This window comes from Macrotis lagotis, chromosome 7, assembly GCF_037893015.1.
Source record: "Macrotis lagotis isolate mMagLag1 chromosome 7, bilby.v1.9.chrom.fasta, whole genome shotgun sequence".
Classification (NCBI taxonomy): Eukaryota; Metazoa; Chordata; class Mammalia; order Peramelemorphia; family Peramelidae; genus Macrotis; species Macrotis lagotis.
The window spans coordinates 35661951-35677420 of NC_133664.1; the positions used below are offsets into that span (position 1 = coordinate 35661951).

The 15470-nt window shown below is 36.9% G+C and overlaps 1 long non-coding RNA gene across 2 annotated transcripts; it reads left to right on the plus strand.

The window, feature by feature from the left end:
* The first annotated feature begins 897 nt into the window (after positions 1-897).
* On the plus strand, positions 898-12200 carry LOC141494494 (uncharacterized). 2 transcript variants are annotated; one of them, XR_012470467.1, is made up of 4 exons: positions 898-1050; positions 4524-4844; positions 11287-11374; positions 12130-12200. It is a non-coding gene; the product is annotated as an uncharacterized LOC141494494 (long non-coding RNA). The 2 variants fall into 2 exon arrangements; XR_012470468.1 differs by having other exon boundaries at positions 4524-4787.
* The last annotated feature ends 3270 nt before the right edge of the window (positions 12201-15470 follow it).

Sequence of the window (15470 nt, forward strand, 5' to 3'; positions counted from 1 at the left end):
ATTCTTAACTCCAGATATAAACAGATGATTCGAGTTCTGATTTCTTTCCTGTGCTCTAGTCTCATATTACCAAAGGATTGATCACCAGTACCTGAATATCCTTGGTGTCTCAAAGTCAATGTGTCCCAAATAAAACTTATCTTTTCCCCTAAACTCCCCCAATCTCTCAAACTCCTTTGCTTCCATTGAGAGTAATCACCCACATTTGAAACCTTTCACATTCATCCATTCACATATTCATAGGTTTGTGAAGAGGATAAGAGGGGGGAAGAAAAGAGCCAAGGGATACTTTCCAGAGGATTCCAATACTCTCAGTTTAATGCTTTCTGCAAGCACACAGACATATCTACCCTACTCTCCTCCTCCACACCCCAATATCCAACAGCTTTAAAATTCAGAATCACCTCCTCTCACATGGCCATGACCCTTATTCACTCCATCATCATTGCTCACATGGACCCTTCTAATTGATCTCCCTGTTTCATCCCTCAACTCCCATCCACATAGCTGCCCAAACAATCTTCTGTCCTGTGACAAGCTTCACTACATCACTCCTCTGCTCTTATCCTTCGATGGCAGCCTATTAGATGACACCTGAGAAAGAACTCAAAAAGGCCAAGGTCCATTGTATCCACAGCTATCTCCAGGCATCCTTAATCTATTTCTGGCCACTGGATCTAGTGACTAGCCACTGGGACCAATCTGGACTCAAATGGCTGTGGAGGAGAAAGTGAGGCAGAAGACATTGCACAGACCCCTTCCCCTCAAATTTAATTCACACACTTGTCATGACATCACCTTCCTGATGTCATGGTATTCTTTGACAAGGACAAGGAATAGCTCTAGGAACTTGTTTGTAAAGGCTCCTTTGAATATTCTATGTTCTAATCAGTAAGTGATCATGAAAATCTCCTTTCCATGTTTGCAGAGGCAAACATCTCCTATGTAGGCCTACAACATTCCTCATCTCTGCTGCATTCTTATCTTCCTTCAAGGCTCAGTTCACCTGTCAATGGCAGATGACCGGAAGCCTTTCTTGAATCTCCAGTGGTAAATAATCTCTTCATTCTCCCTTTGCATTTATTTTTCAAGACATCATGTACTTGTTAAATCCACAATGAAAGTTCCTGAAGGGAATTTTTTATATTTAAACCCCAGGTACCAGAAAGGGAATGCTTTGAATTTAGTAGGTGTTAATGTCTATTGTGTTCAATTGAATTTAATGGAATTCAGATATAAGGAATACTTTTCCATTAAAATGATCAGTCCAAAAGAAAAACTCTTCATAGTTATAAATATCAATGAATGTAAACTAGTAGACAATCTCTGTACTTTGTTAGGGGAAGAAGTAAACCTTCAAGAATGTATTTTAAATTTAGAAAAACAGAAATCTTTTCCTCAAAAAAGGGAATTTTTTGACAAAAAACAAAATGGAAAACTATTTCAAATATTCTTCTTTCCCCCATAATAAATGCTACATAATACTCATTATAATTAAAAATTAAGGTGACTAGCAATAATTCCACCATTATTTGATTCAAAATCTTTATAAAATATTGGCATTTTCCAACATTTATTTTTCCTGTCTATGTTCCATTTAAGGCCAAATTTTCAAACCCAGCTGCCAAATTACACATATAATTACTGCATTTGCGCACAAAAATGTGATAATTACTTACACAATTTCAGAGGCCAGCTTGAGACTCCTTTCCAAATTTGTTTTTACATGTACAGTACGGTGTATGTCGTTTTATATGGAAATAGGGAAAGTAGAACTCTAAGTTCATCTGGATTATACAGGAACAGTAGGAAGAAATGTACAAAATCAAGTCTTTTTACAAAAAGGCTATTTTCATATTTTCAACCAATGACATTTTGAAGATGAAAAGGCTTACAGAGCTGGACTCCCCTACTGGACCTTCAGAATTTTGCCTGGTGGCACAATAGAAAGAACAGCTATAGTTGGGAGAAGTGAGGTAGTATGTTATGGTCCCCTGGACATAAGGGCTGGGCTTGATTAGTTGATCAATGAATTAACATGATGTGGCACAATGGACTCTCTTGGATTTCCTGGGCCATCATATCAACCTGGATGATGGGTAGGTCAGGATGGGTAGGTCAACCAGTAGGTCAGGATGGGCAGGTCAACCAAAGACCATGTTTAAAATGAAGCACATAGCAGAAGCAACAACCTCAGTCAGGCAGAGTAGCGAGAGGTGGATGACCTATAAGAAATTTAATATATTTTGTACTCCATCTCCCAACAAAGTACAATGACTGCATACTAAAACAAGTACAATGAAATATGTAATTGTGAAAATAAGGCCTCTTTTTTGGTTACTAATTACTTAAAAGTAACATTATCTCCATACCCCTATTTGAGTTTTAAAATAGTGCTTTAAGTGGCAGCTAAGTGGCACAGTAGATAGAGCACAGGTCCTGGAGTCAGAAGGACCTGAGTTCAAATATGACCTCAGATATTTAATAATTACCTAGCTGTGTGATCTTGCCTTGCAAAACAAAAAACAAAAAAAAATAGTACATTAAGTAAAATAAATCACACACACATACACACACACACACACACACACACACACACACTATTATTGAAGAACAGTTACAAAACCAAAAACTCATTGGTAGAGTACCTTCTGAGGAAAATCAGTTTATAATTGAAAATTGATCAGCCAATAAGCAAGAAGTATTCAATGAAGTACCTACTGTGTGATATGTCTACTGCCCTAGGCACCAGAAATGTAAAGGCAAAAGTGATACAGTCCCTGCACATAAGAAATTAATAACTTTGTTAGGGAAAGATAGTATGAACATAAATAGATCCATACAAATGATATACAATACATAGAGGGAAAAAAAATTTAGAGATCCTGGAGGGACTAGGGAAATGGAGGTAGCTAACTGGCTTAATAGATAGAGTACTGGGCCTGGAGCCAAGAAGACCTGAATTCAAATTTAACTTTAGACACTTACCCCTATTTACCTCACTTTCTTCATTTGTAAAAATGAATTTGAGGAGGAAATGGTAAAGCACTCCAGTATTTTGCCAAGAAAACTCCAAGGACAGCATTGGCTTGCTGTAGCCCATTGGGTCACAAAGAAATGGAAACTACTAAATAACAATAGGTAATATTAGAGCTGAGCCTTAAAAGAAACTAGAAATTGTAAGAGGCAGAGATAAGGAGAGAATCCCTTCCAAGCATGGGGAATAATACTGTTTATGAGAAACAAGGACAGTTGGTTGGACTAGATTGTTTGACCAATGTAAGGGAGGAATGTGCTATAAGGTGAGAAAGATAGATTGGGGCCACGCTGTAAAGGTTTTAAATGCCAAACAGCCATTTATATTTGATGTTAAAGATAAAAGGGGGCCATGGGAATTTCCTGAAGAAGAGAATTGAATGATCAAACTAAACTGAGGAAGGATTCCAGTGGGAGAAACTTGAGGCAAGAAGACTTTGGGAAAGTGATGCAATAGTCCACATAAGATGGTGCCTGTGAGAGAAGAGAAAGGGAATGGATACAAAAGACATTGGAGAGGTACCCTATATGTAAAGCACTACGTCATTAATATTATGATATAATATAATAAGTGAATAAGTGTCTGTTATCATCATCATCATCATCACTGTTATTATTATTATTATTATTATTATTATTGAAACTAGCATGAAACAGCAAGACACTTGGGCACCAAAGATGTTGTCCATTGTCATGGAGGATGTGTAACACAGAACATGAATCAGAAAGGGATTTCTTATAGACATATCATCCAAGTTATTCTATTTGTAGATGACATTGTGATTAAATCAGGTCCTAGAGCACTGCAGAATTTTTTGAGATCCATGGTCACTCAAAAGAATTCAACCTATCCCCTGAAAATAAACAAAACCAAGTAGATTCCCCCTCCCATAAAGCTCTTTTCCCTCTTGACATACTCACAATGAAAATGCATCCACATTTTATCCTTACCTCTTAGAGTATGGAACTCACCCCCCCACACTTTGACTCATAAAAAACAAACAGGCAAAGTGAGGAAGTGTTCTTCCTATGAGATATTGGCCCAAGCTTCTGACTTCTGGGAGTACATGCCCACCAAGGATAATCCTTCTGAAAAGATAGGTGACCTCAGCACCTTACCTATTATACAGTCCAGCCCATACTAGCCATATTTTCCATTTATGATTTGCTTCCCCCAATTAGAACGTGAGCTGCTCGAGAGTAGGGACTGTCTTTATTTTCTATTTGTACCTGCTTGGCTCATAGACTTAATCATTGCTTTTTAGTTCATTCATTCATGATATGCAGCTGGTTGGGCTCCACATAGAATTTGGCCCATCAGTATTCCTATCTTGGACACACACTGCAAATGGACAATGAGTTGTGTCCACAATTGAATTCAAGGAGAGTAGGCTGGATCTCCCTTGGGCAATTGTGCAGTTCTTTGAATGACTCCAAGTTCCTTCTTGAAACAAAAGCTCATCTTTTTAACATTAATGTTCTTCCAGCTATGTTATAAGACTACAAATCACAGAATACCAGTATTTGAAGAATAGAAGTGGAAGACAATGGCTACAGCACAATATGCAACCAATAATTTTATTCAAGATAAGAAGAGTAATGAAGGCCATTGGAACATTATGTGACCAGAAAAGAGGTTGAATTAGTCTCTCTCCTGGCCAAAATCAGACTCTCTCAGCCAATGAAGAGATTTCATGCTCCTTCTACAGCCACAATTTCAAGAACTCTAAAGGTGGCACTCAATTCATTAGGTAATGCCCTCATGGCAGATTGGAAAGGGGATGTGGACAAGCCATACAGGCTGGCAGGTATGGCTAAGTAGTGAATTGCATCACTGATTACAGTAGCCATTTTGATAAATTCACTAGCCATTGAGTTATATTATTATTATTATTAATAATAATAATAATGATAAAAAGATAGAAGAAATCTTAGAGATCATACTCTGGGGTCCTAGGAACACAGAGCTACATGGACACCCTGAGAAGCAAGCCCATGTGATGAGCCTTTACCTCCCATCAAGGGTAATCTAGGATCAACAAATGGGTGATTTCATACAGAGGTAATCCAAGTAATGAACAATTTATTTCCTTTGATTTCTATTACAGTGGAATGAAGTGAAATAATTTGCCTCAGTATATAGTCAGGCTTCCCTCACTAGTTCTTTTCACAGAAAGGATGAATTTCCAGTAAGGGATATTAGAGGATTTTTCTTCAGTAACAATGGGTCTTTGAGGTTCCTTCCAAACTATGCCCATTCCATTTCTAATTAAACAGTGTTGTGACTGTTTCCTGTTATAGATGACCTCCCCCATATCTATTAAAGTCTGAACTCCTTTAAAAAACATTGGTGTTTTATCTTGACTTTACAGATGAGGAAACTGAGGATCAGGGGGATTAAGCAATTTTTCTAATGTTACAAAGTTTTAGAGGCAGAATTCAAATTGTTCCTCCTGATTCCAGATGCCCAGGACCCCATTACCTCCCAATTGTGAAGTGGGTCAATAATCTAGACCAGGGGTAAACATATTGAGACCATTTACAAGGATGAAGTGAGTAAGAAAACATAATACTAGGAACACAGAAAGACTCTTGGATTCAGCAAAACTGTGGAACTCACAGTGGGATTCAACTCTCTCTGGTCTGTAACTCTCCTGTCCCAGTCTCATGACAGAGCTGCCCACTGATGTTGGACTCCAACATTGGAAGATCTTGATAAATCAAACAAACAAAAAAATCAACTTATCATCAGTTGGGGATTCTGTTCCAATCTTGCAGATTCCTAGCATTAGCAAGTCCAGGCAGGTTCTGAATATTCCAAAGAAACAATCCAAACTTTGCCTTTACAATGAAAGAACAGGATTGTAGCAGTATGAGCGTTAGCCTTGGAGGCTCTGGGCTCAAGTTTTATGCTATCACTTACTGACAGGATTCACATGGATGAGGGCAAGTCTTTTAGGCTTTGTGGCCCCATTTTGCCATCTATAAAATGAATGAGTGGACACTAAAAGGACCTTCCAACTAAGTGCTCTGATCATAGGTTCTTTTGCATGCTTTCTAAAATTCAAAACTTAAAAAATAATGACAACCTTTATGGAGTACTTTGTGCAGCTAAGTGGCACCATAATGCACAGAATGCCAACTCATCTTCCTGAGTTCAAATTCAGCCTCATATATTTGTTAGCTGTGCGACTCTGGCCAAGTCACTTAGCCTTGCTTGCCTCAATTTCCTTATCTGTAAAACGATTTGGAGAAGGAAATTACAAACCATTCTAGTATCTTTGCCAAGAAAATCCAAATGGGATCATAAAGAGTCATGTAATGATGGAAAGAACAAACAAAATGTAGTGCTTTAAATTTTACAAAAAATTACTAATGGCTGTGTAAATTTTTTCTATTTAGCTTGTTATTGGTACTTGACATTTTTTAATGTATTCCCATAGTTAATTTCTGATCATATATTTGAAATAAAATCATTGATGTCTATGTGTTCCTTTGATGAAGACAGGCAGACATTCCTTAGGCCCAGATTGAGGCAGAATCAATTGGGTAGTTCTCTTGGGAGAAAAGGAGCTTGCAACTCACAGGATAACTTCTGCAGTGACAAAAGTGAAAATGTTTAATGCTTCTTTGGGAAGACAGATCTGAACTGGCAGGATCAGATTGGTGAGGTTTTCAATGAAGCACTGATTAGTTTGACATCCCACCTACCAAAGTTTCTGTAAATGGGCAATTATGTACCTAGAAACCCTTGTGTATTTCTATTTTGAAGGTTATGATCAAATATTTATCTTCTCCAGGTAGTATCCTGGGCATTGAAATGCATTAGCTGCTCTCCAGAGACTTTTTTTTTAAGTTTGTACAAGGCAATGGGGTTAAGTGGCTTGCCCAAGGCCACACAGCTAGGTAATTATTAAGTGTCTGAAACTGGATTTGAACCCAGGGACTCCTGACTCCAGGGCCAGTGCTCTATCCATTACACCACCTCCACCCCCTCTCCATAGGAGACATCATTTGAATTCCTTTATTTTTCTCAGGGTGCTGAAAGAGAAAATAGTGATTACCAAACAGGTTGAAATTCACAATGTGTGTGTTGAACTAATAATAATAAAGAAAAAAAAAGAATCATGGTCATGGCCAGATTTCAAAAGAAGTAAGGAAATGGCTTTTAGGTGAGAACATATTTGGCAATTTTTTTCTATTCCATAAAGTGACTACTTATTAAATTTGTCAGGTCTTTTTGACAGGGGTTAGATGAATTCACCAAGACAGGGAACTCTGTAATCTCAGGCAAACATTTGACAGTTCTGACTTAAATAAACATAAAAATCTAATTTTAATCCCCTGTAGTGGTCAACTACAATATTCTTTGGAAACCTTCCTTCAACCTCCAGAATGGATCCCAGAATTATCCCAGATTCAAGTTCCAGTATTTCTCACTCTGACCTAAAAAGTACCTCTAAATCAGGACTCAACTATTTGTGTTTCTTGGAGTTCTTCAGCAGTCTAGTAAAGTCTGAAAAAGTCCATTCTCAGAAGTATATATTAAAATACAAATAGATAGATAGATAGATAGATAGAAAGATAGATATAGACAGAGAGAAATAAATGCATATACACTTACATATATACATACATATAATTATAAATAAAATCAATTATATTAAAATACAATTATCAAAAAATAACTTGTCAACATACCTGCCTGATCTAGATGGAAAATGATTTGAACCAGAAAAACTTTCTCCATCCATGACCTACTCAATAATAGGCCTACACTGTTGTAAGAGTCTCTCAATTAGTATCTCTGCTTCCAGGCTCTTCCTTCTCAATCTGTCCTATATGTGGAAGTCAAATTACTATTACATGTCTATTACATGTCACATGTCTAACCATGTTACTCCCCTGCTCGTGAAGTTTCAGTAACTCCCCCTTTTCTCCAAAACAAAGCACAAATGACACTGTTTAGCATTTGAAGTCCTTCACAATAGGACCCCAACATATCTTTCCCACTACTAGTGCTTCCTACACACAAACACACACACACACACACACACACACACACACACACACGCCATTCCCACTTGCTGTTCAATTCCATTCAGTGAGTCAAGTGTTTATATTGAATACTTGTATGTCAGACTCTACATTGGGCACTAGGGAGACCAAGACAAAAATGAACCTGAAATTATAGAGCAGCTATTCTGTTGGGAAAGGAAACAACATGCACTGATGAGTCAGCACAAATCCATAAAAGTACAAAATACAAATACAAAATTATTGTAGAAGGATGAAGCACTAATAAATGATGTAGTTAGGAAAAACAGGACTGCTAGGTGGCATAATGAATAGAAAACCAGACTGAAGTCAGGAACACCTGAGTTCAAATCCTATCTCAGAAATTTACTAGCTGTGCAAGTCACTTAATCCTGTTTACCTCAGTTTCTTCATCTGTATAATTAGCTAGAGGAGCAAATAGAAAATTATTTCAGTAGCTTTGCCAAGAAAACCCCAAAAGGGATCATGAAGAGATGTTCAAGCCTGAAAACAACCATCAGGAAACACACCAGTGCACACACCCCATCTCCCATCAGCATGCTTTTGCCTTGGCTGTACCCCGAGTCTGGCTTGAAACATTCTTCCCCCCCTTGTCTTTATCTCTAAGCATCAAAATTCTACTCAGACACCATTTCCTAATGGAGATCTTCCCTGAAACCCTTAAGTGATAGCTTTCCTCCTTCCCAAAATCACTTTGAAATTACTTGGCATAAGTTGTCTTTACAAATGACTTTGTATTTACTGTTTGTGTACATGTCACCCTAAGAATATAAACTGCAGGAACTGCATTATTTTTGTCTTTGTCTCCCTAGAACCTAACACTGTGGCTTACACATGGTGTTCTATAATTAACCCATTAACTCTATAATTAACAAATGCTTATTGAATCGTATTGACAGTTGGTGGGAGAAGGGCAGTGCATTAAACCAAGCCATCTAATCATAAATAATAAAAGTTTTTGGTAGCTAGATCCATACCAGTGTCCCTTCCCTCAAGCCCAAATTCCATTCATTCCTGCTGGAGATGCCTGGAGAGGATAAATGTTCTGTGAGACAGTAGGAGTAGGGACAAGATCATTTGCAAAATTTTGTTTCAGCACCTGGAAATTCAACTTAAATAATTGAAAACTAGTTTAGAACATGGATTGATCAGATATAGATACTATAGGATCCCTGTTGACTAAAGGAGTTCACAAAGACTCAAACTAGGTAAACAAAACTGCTCGGTACTGTTACCTGTTGCCTTATGCACTCATTGATGGCTGGGTAGCGGATCCAAAAAAGTTTCTCCAACTAAGGGACTGATATCGTCTCCTTTGACTCCTCTCCCTTCCATCCCAGAGGTCTGGCATCTGGTCACAGTCGTTGGTGACATTACCACTCAGAGATGAAATGGGGTTTAAACATAATCCCTTAAAAGGAGAAGTTCCTCATAATCTTTCACTTTGAATTTTAAAACTTCTAAAGCATCCAACATTAATAATCTGATGAAAAAGTATTTTTCAATCAATTAGACAAGTATTTGCTAAGTGCTGACTGTGTGATAGTCACTGTGTTAAGCTCTGGGAAACAAAGTAAGGTGAAAACACAACAATAATCCCTGTCCTTGAAAAATATAAATACTATTTAAAAAGACAACATGTAAACAAACAACTTCATACAAGATACAGAGAGAGAATAGAAGGAAGAGAATCTTGTAGAAGTCTTTTGCAGCTAAGGGTAATAGAAAGACCTCTTGAAAAAGATATACATTTGAGTTGAATATCGAAAGAAACCAAGATGTTAAGAGATGGAGGGGTGGTAGGAGAACACTCCAGATGTAGGGCACAATATGGCAGATGGAAGGTCATGTGTGGGGAGCAGCAGGTACACAGCATCCTTAGACCACAGAGTAATGGAAGGCAGTCTTTGATGGATGAGCAGCTAAACAATTCAACACAGGAAATCTTGTAAACTAAGGTTGAGAGAGAGGAAGATTGATATCAAAAAGGGACCTTAATACTGAATCCATCTAAAACAATTCATTATCTTCTCCCAATTCCAATTTACCTTTAATTGTCAAGGGCACTTTTTTTTCTTTCATTGACCTTCAATATCATTCTTGACACCTCATTCACATACCACCTATTTAATATGTTGTCAAATCTTATTTCCATCTTCACAACTAAAGGAAATGTAAGAATAAAATTATAAAATTCTTTTTGCAAATAAAGGCATCCAAATAATTGGAGAAAAATACTTTTGATTAAAAGAAATGTAAAAGTTTTTGCACAAATAGAACAAATGCAGCTACATTTGGAAGGGAAACTAGATACTTAAGGGGGAAAAAAATCTTTGCCTCCTTTCACTGACAAGAGTCTTTTTTACAGGATCTGTAAAGAAACTAATTCAAAACTATGGAATTTGAGATTTATTTAAGATTTTCCCCCTTAATAGATAAGTGATAAAAGGGAAAAAACAGGCAATTTTCTAAGAAAGAAATCTAAACCATCTATAGCCATATGAAAAAAAAATGCTCCCAATCACCAATAATTAGAAAACTGCAAATCAAAGCAACAGATTCTACCTCACACCCGTTTAGCAAAGTTGACCCTCAAAGACCAAAAGGACAGTATTGCTCTTTGTTGTTTTTCATTGGTTTCAGTTGTGTCTGACACTATGTGAACCTATTTAGGGTTTTCTTGACATACATACCAGCATGGTTTTCCTTTTTTTCTCCACAACAACAAAAATCAAACTAATACAGATTCTACAGCATACACATTTCTTTGACAAAGTTTTCCCTCAAAAAGTGCAAAATGGCAAATGTTGGAGAAGCTTTAGGAAAACAGGCTTATCAATATACTGTTAGTGTTATGAACTGGTTATTGTAGATTGCTTTTCTGGTGAATAATTTGGAACTACTTCAAAAGTCACTATACTGCACATATTCACTGATATTACAATGATATATACATATATACATATACATATACATATATATATATATATATATATATCTCCCTAAAGAGATCAAAGAGGAAAATGACCCATAGATACAAAATTATTATAGAATCTCATTTGTAGCATCAAAGAACCAAAAACTAGGGGAGTAACTGACAATTGGGGAATGATTCAAAAAACTGTAATATATGCATGTGGAGATACATTATTAAGTTGAGATTCAGCCTTGTCTCCTCAATTTCCTCATTAGGACCCAACTCTTCTTAAAGTGAGTCTCTGAAGGACATGATTGATTGAGGAACTTATCCTAAGTCCTGAGGAATATGCTTCAAGGTTGGGTAAGTCCCACTCAATCAGGAGACCCAACTTCTGTTTAGAGTATTAACAGAATTCAGTCTGGGGAGTCTTTACTCCCTAATAAGGAGCTCCTGCTCTTGGACCCCTCCAAAGTGTGGATGGAGAGGGATTCTCTTGTCCAGAGTGCAGGAGGCAGTTGAGTCATGATCAAGCCAAGTTTTCTACTGGAGGAGCTAAAGACTTTTAGCCCACCTCCTCATTAAATATTCACTAATCAGAGTTGAATTTCTCTTATCAGAAGGTACACACCCAATTTAAGGTATTTTAGAACCTTTGTTGGCATCTTTAGTTATCAAAACTACTGACAATCAATTAATTGATTGCTGGCTAGTCTAATAAATTGATTATTAACTCAGAAACTCTGTCCTTCAGGATTTTTCATTCATCACAAATGTGACAGAGTATTATTGTGCCTTAAGAAATGATGAGAGAACAGTTTCTTATAAACCTGGAAAGACTTGTATGAACTGATTTGGCGTAAAGTGACCAGAACCTGCAGAACAATTTATATAATCATAAAAATATAGTTAAAAAAATTTGAAAACCATAAGAACTCTGATCACTGTAAAGTATAATTATGATTTCCAGAGGAGTCATGATGAAGCATGTTTCTCAATCTCCTGACTAAAAGATGATGAAGTCAGAGTGAAGGACAAGATATATATTTGGGGGCCACAGCCTTTTGGAATTTATTTTATTTGACTATGCATATTTGTTTTTCTTTTTCTTTTTTCAGAGGCAGGAATGAGAAGTGAAGAAAATTTGTTTTAATTTAAAATAAAAATAAACATAACTTCAACAAAATAGGATAACTTTCATAACTTTCAAATATACTTAAAGATAATATAACATCATCCCTTCAAGTTTTCTTTCTCCAGCCTAAACATCTTTGTGGCATGGTGTCACGGACCTTCTCATTTCCAGTTGACCTGTTCTGAACATTCTCCAGATTCTCATTGTCTTTCTTAAACAGTAGCCCTCAAAACTGAACAGAGAATTCCCAAACTGATGTGAGCAATTCCTCAGTATATTGCTTCTTCTCTTACTGCAGTCAAAAAAAGTTCAGTTCCACCTATAGGATATAGGAAGGGTAAGGAAGTTGTAATGTCACGCTATCAAATAAAATCAACAAGGGTTTGATAAGTGCCTACTGTGTTTTAAGTAGAGCAGTACATAGAATCCTGAGTCTGGGGTCAGAGAAAGACTCATCTTGAATTCAAATCTGGCTTCAGACACTTACCAATTGAGTGACCCTGGGCAAGTGACTCAACCCTGTTTGTCTCAGTTTCCTAATCTGTTAAATGAGCTGTGGAAGGAAATGGCAAACCATTTCAATATCTCTGCCAAGAGAACACAAAATGGGGTCACTAAGAGTTGGATATGACTGAAAATAACTGAACAACAAACAACATGTTCTAAACACTGTGAAATGTGATGAGAAGAAACTATTCCCAGCTATGAAAGAATTTACTGAGTTATTGGGATTCTTAATTTGGGGGCCTGTCCTAAATGCCTTAGGGTGGTTTTAAGCTTTAAGAATGACCCCTCAACATAACTGGTCTCCTTTGTAATCCTCAGTATTTTATCTTATTCATTTATAAACAAAAAAGATACCTTTGGTTTTACCAGACTATCCAAAGGGAACATAACACACAGAAAAGATAAGAATTCTCATTCTAAGAGGCAGCTATGTAATACAGTGAGTAGACAGAGAACCGGCCCTGGAGTCAGGAGGACCTGAGTTCAAATCCATTATGAGACATTTAAAAATTGCCTAGTTGTGTGACCTTGGGCAAGTCACTCTTAACCCCATTGCCTTAAATAAAAATTTAAAAGAAAAAAAAGTAATCCTGTTTTACTTGTAAACTTAACAGCAATATTGTAATGATGAGTAATTGTGAGATTTAGTTACTCTAATCAAGACAATGATCCAAAAACAACTCCAAAGGATCCACCATGAAAAATACTGTCCACCTCCAGAAAGAGAAGCATTGAACTCTTAAGTGCTGATTTTCACTTTATTTTGCTTGGATTTTTGTGTTTCTTTTTGCAAAATAGCTAATTTGGAAATATGGTTTGCATGACTACACATGTATAACTTATATATTGCTTGCTTCTTCAAATACTGGAAGAGGGAAGAAGGATAGAATTTGGAACTTAAAATTTTTTAAAAGAATGTTAAACTTTTAAAAATTGTAATTGGGTAGTATTTACTCAAAGAAAAGTTAATTTAGAAAATAAAAAAATAAAAAGAATTCTTGTTCAAGGGACAAGAGTAGAACCAGACCTTAATCATAGGATAATTTATTTAAAAGTCATTTCATCTAACCTTTTTATTTTTCAATTAAGAAAATTGAAGTATCATAGATGAAATGGCTTACCCAAAGTCGTACAGGTACTAAGTGCTGAGCTAAGTTTTGAGTGTAAGTCTAGTTCTTTCTATTATATCACATTTTCTCTTGAGAGTGGAAAAAATGAAAAGAAAAAGGCAAGTGATGAAATTTGACTCTTAGGAATGAGGTAGGTTGGCATGATACATTAAGGATATTGGGATGGATTGCCAAAACTTATGAAAATTCTAGAAGAACAAATATAGACATCCATTATTCCAACCTTTTTTGAATTATGGACTTCATTGGTGGTCAGATGAAACCTAGAAACTCTTCAGAATTTTTCCAAACAATTGAAAGATTTGTTCAATTTTAGTTTAAAATTAGTGAAAATAAAGGTATAAATTTTCCCATCTATGTTCACAAACTACCCTGAAATTTATCCAAGGACCTGAGAGGCTCATGGACCCTAGCTTTATTCTCTACCCCTGCCCCATCCTATCCAATAAGACTATAAACTTCTTGGAAGCAGACATTGTTTTGTTTTTGTCTCTGTGTCCAAGGGCCCAGGACCAGAACTGGCACATATTAGTTGTTAGATAAATGCCTGTTGAATGAATTAGTGAATGAATATATGAGAAGCACAAAACAGATCTGAACAAATCTTTGAAAAAGAATGTGAGGGGTGGAGCCAAGATGGCAGCATGAAGGCAGCATTTCCTGGGAACTCCTTCCACCCAAAACTCCAAAAGCCATCAAATTATGACTCTAGCCAAAATTTAGAGGGGGTAGAATCCACAGAAAGACTGAGTGATACATTTTCCCAGTCCAAGATAACTTAGAATTACTGTAGGAAAGATGTGTTTCACCAGAACCCAAAGCTGAAAAAAACCCCAGTCAGAGCACAGCCTGAGAACAGCTTGAAGGGGCAGGGAAAGAATTCTGCTACACCAGAATGAGTGTGGAGTGAGGAGTACTGTCCACAGAACCCTCAGCAAGAATCTGGAAAAAGCAGCCTGCACCTCCAGAGCACAACCCACAGACGGTAAGGGGTTCAGGGGAGACTGTAGAAATTTCTCTGCTCTCCCTCAAGATAGGACTCTCCTGTTTGCCCACACTCAGATTCAGGTTGTAGTTTGGGCTTCCAGACTACGATAGCTGCACAGGACTCCTCCTTACAGCTCTAGGATAGATGGAAGTTCTGTGGTCATCTACATATCAAAGGACAGGCAAGAGAGCATAAGACCTTGGAGGAATAAAGGTCCCAGTGGGGTGTCCCAAAAAACAAAACAAAACCCTTAAGTCTTACAGGTGCTGTAAATTAGTCTTGGGCTGAGAGGAAATGAGTAAACAACAGAAAAAGAAGAATCTGACCACTTTAGTCCCATGGAAGATCAAAACACATATTCAGATGATGACAAAATCAAAGCTTCCATATCCAAAACCTCCAAGAGAAATAGAAAATGGGCTCAGACTATGGATGAGCACCAAAAAAAGACTTTGAAAAGCAATTAAGGGAGGTGGAGGAAAAATTGGGAGGAGAAATGAGAGCAATGCAGAAAAATCATGAAAACCAAATCAGAAACTTGGTGAAAGAAATACAAAAAAACACTGAAGAAAATAATATGTTAAAAACTAGTTTAGGCCTAATGGAAAAAACAAAACAAAAGGCAAATGAGGAGAAGAATGCCTTAAAAAGCAGAATTAGCCAGCTGGAAAAGGAGATAAAAAAGCTCTCTAAATAAAA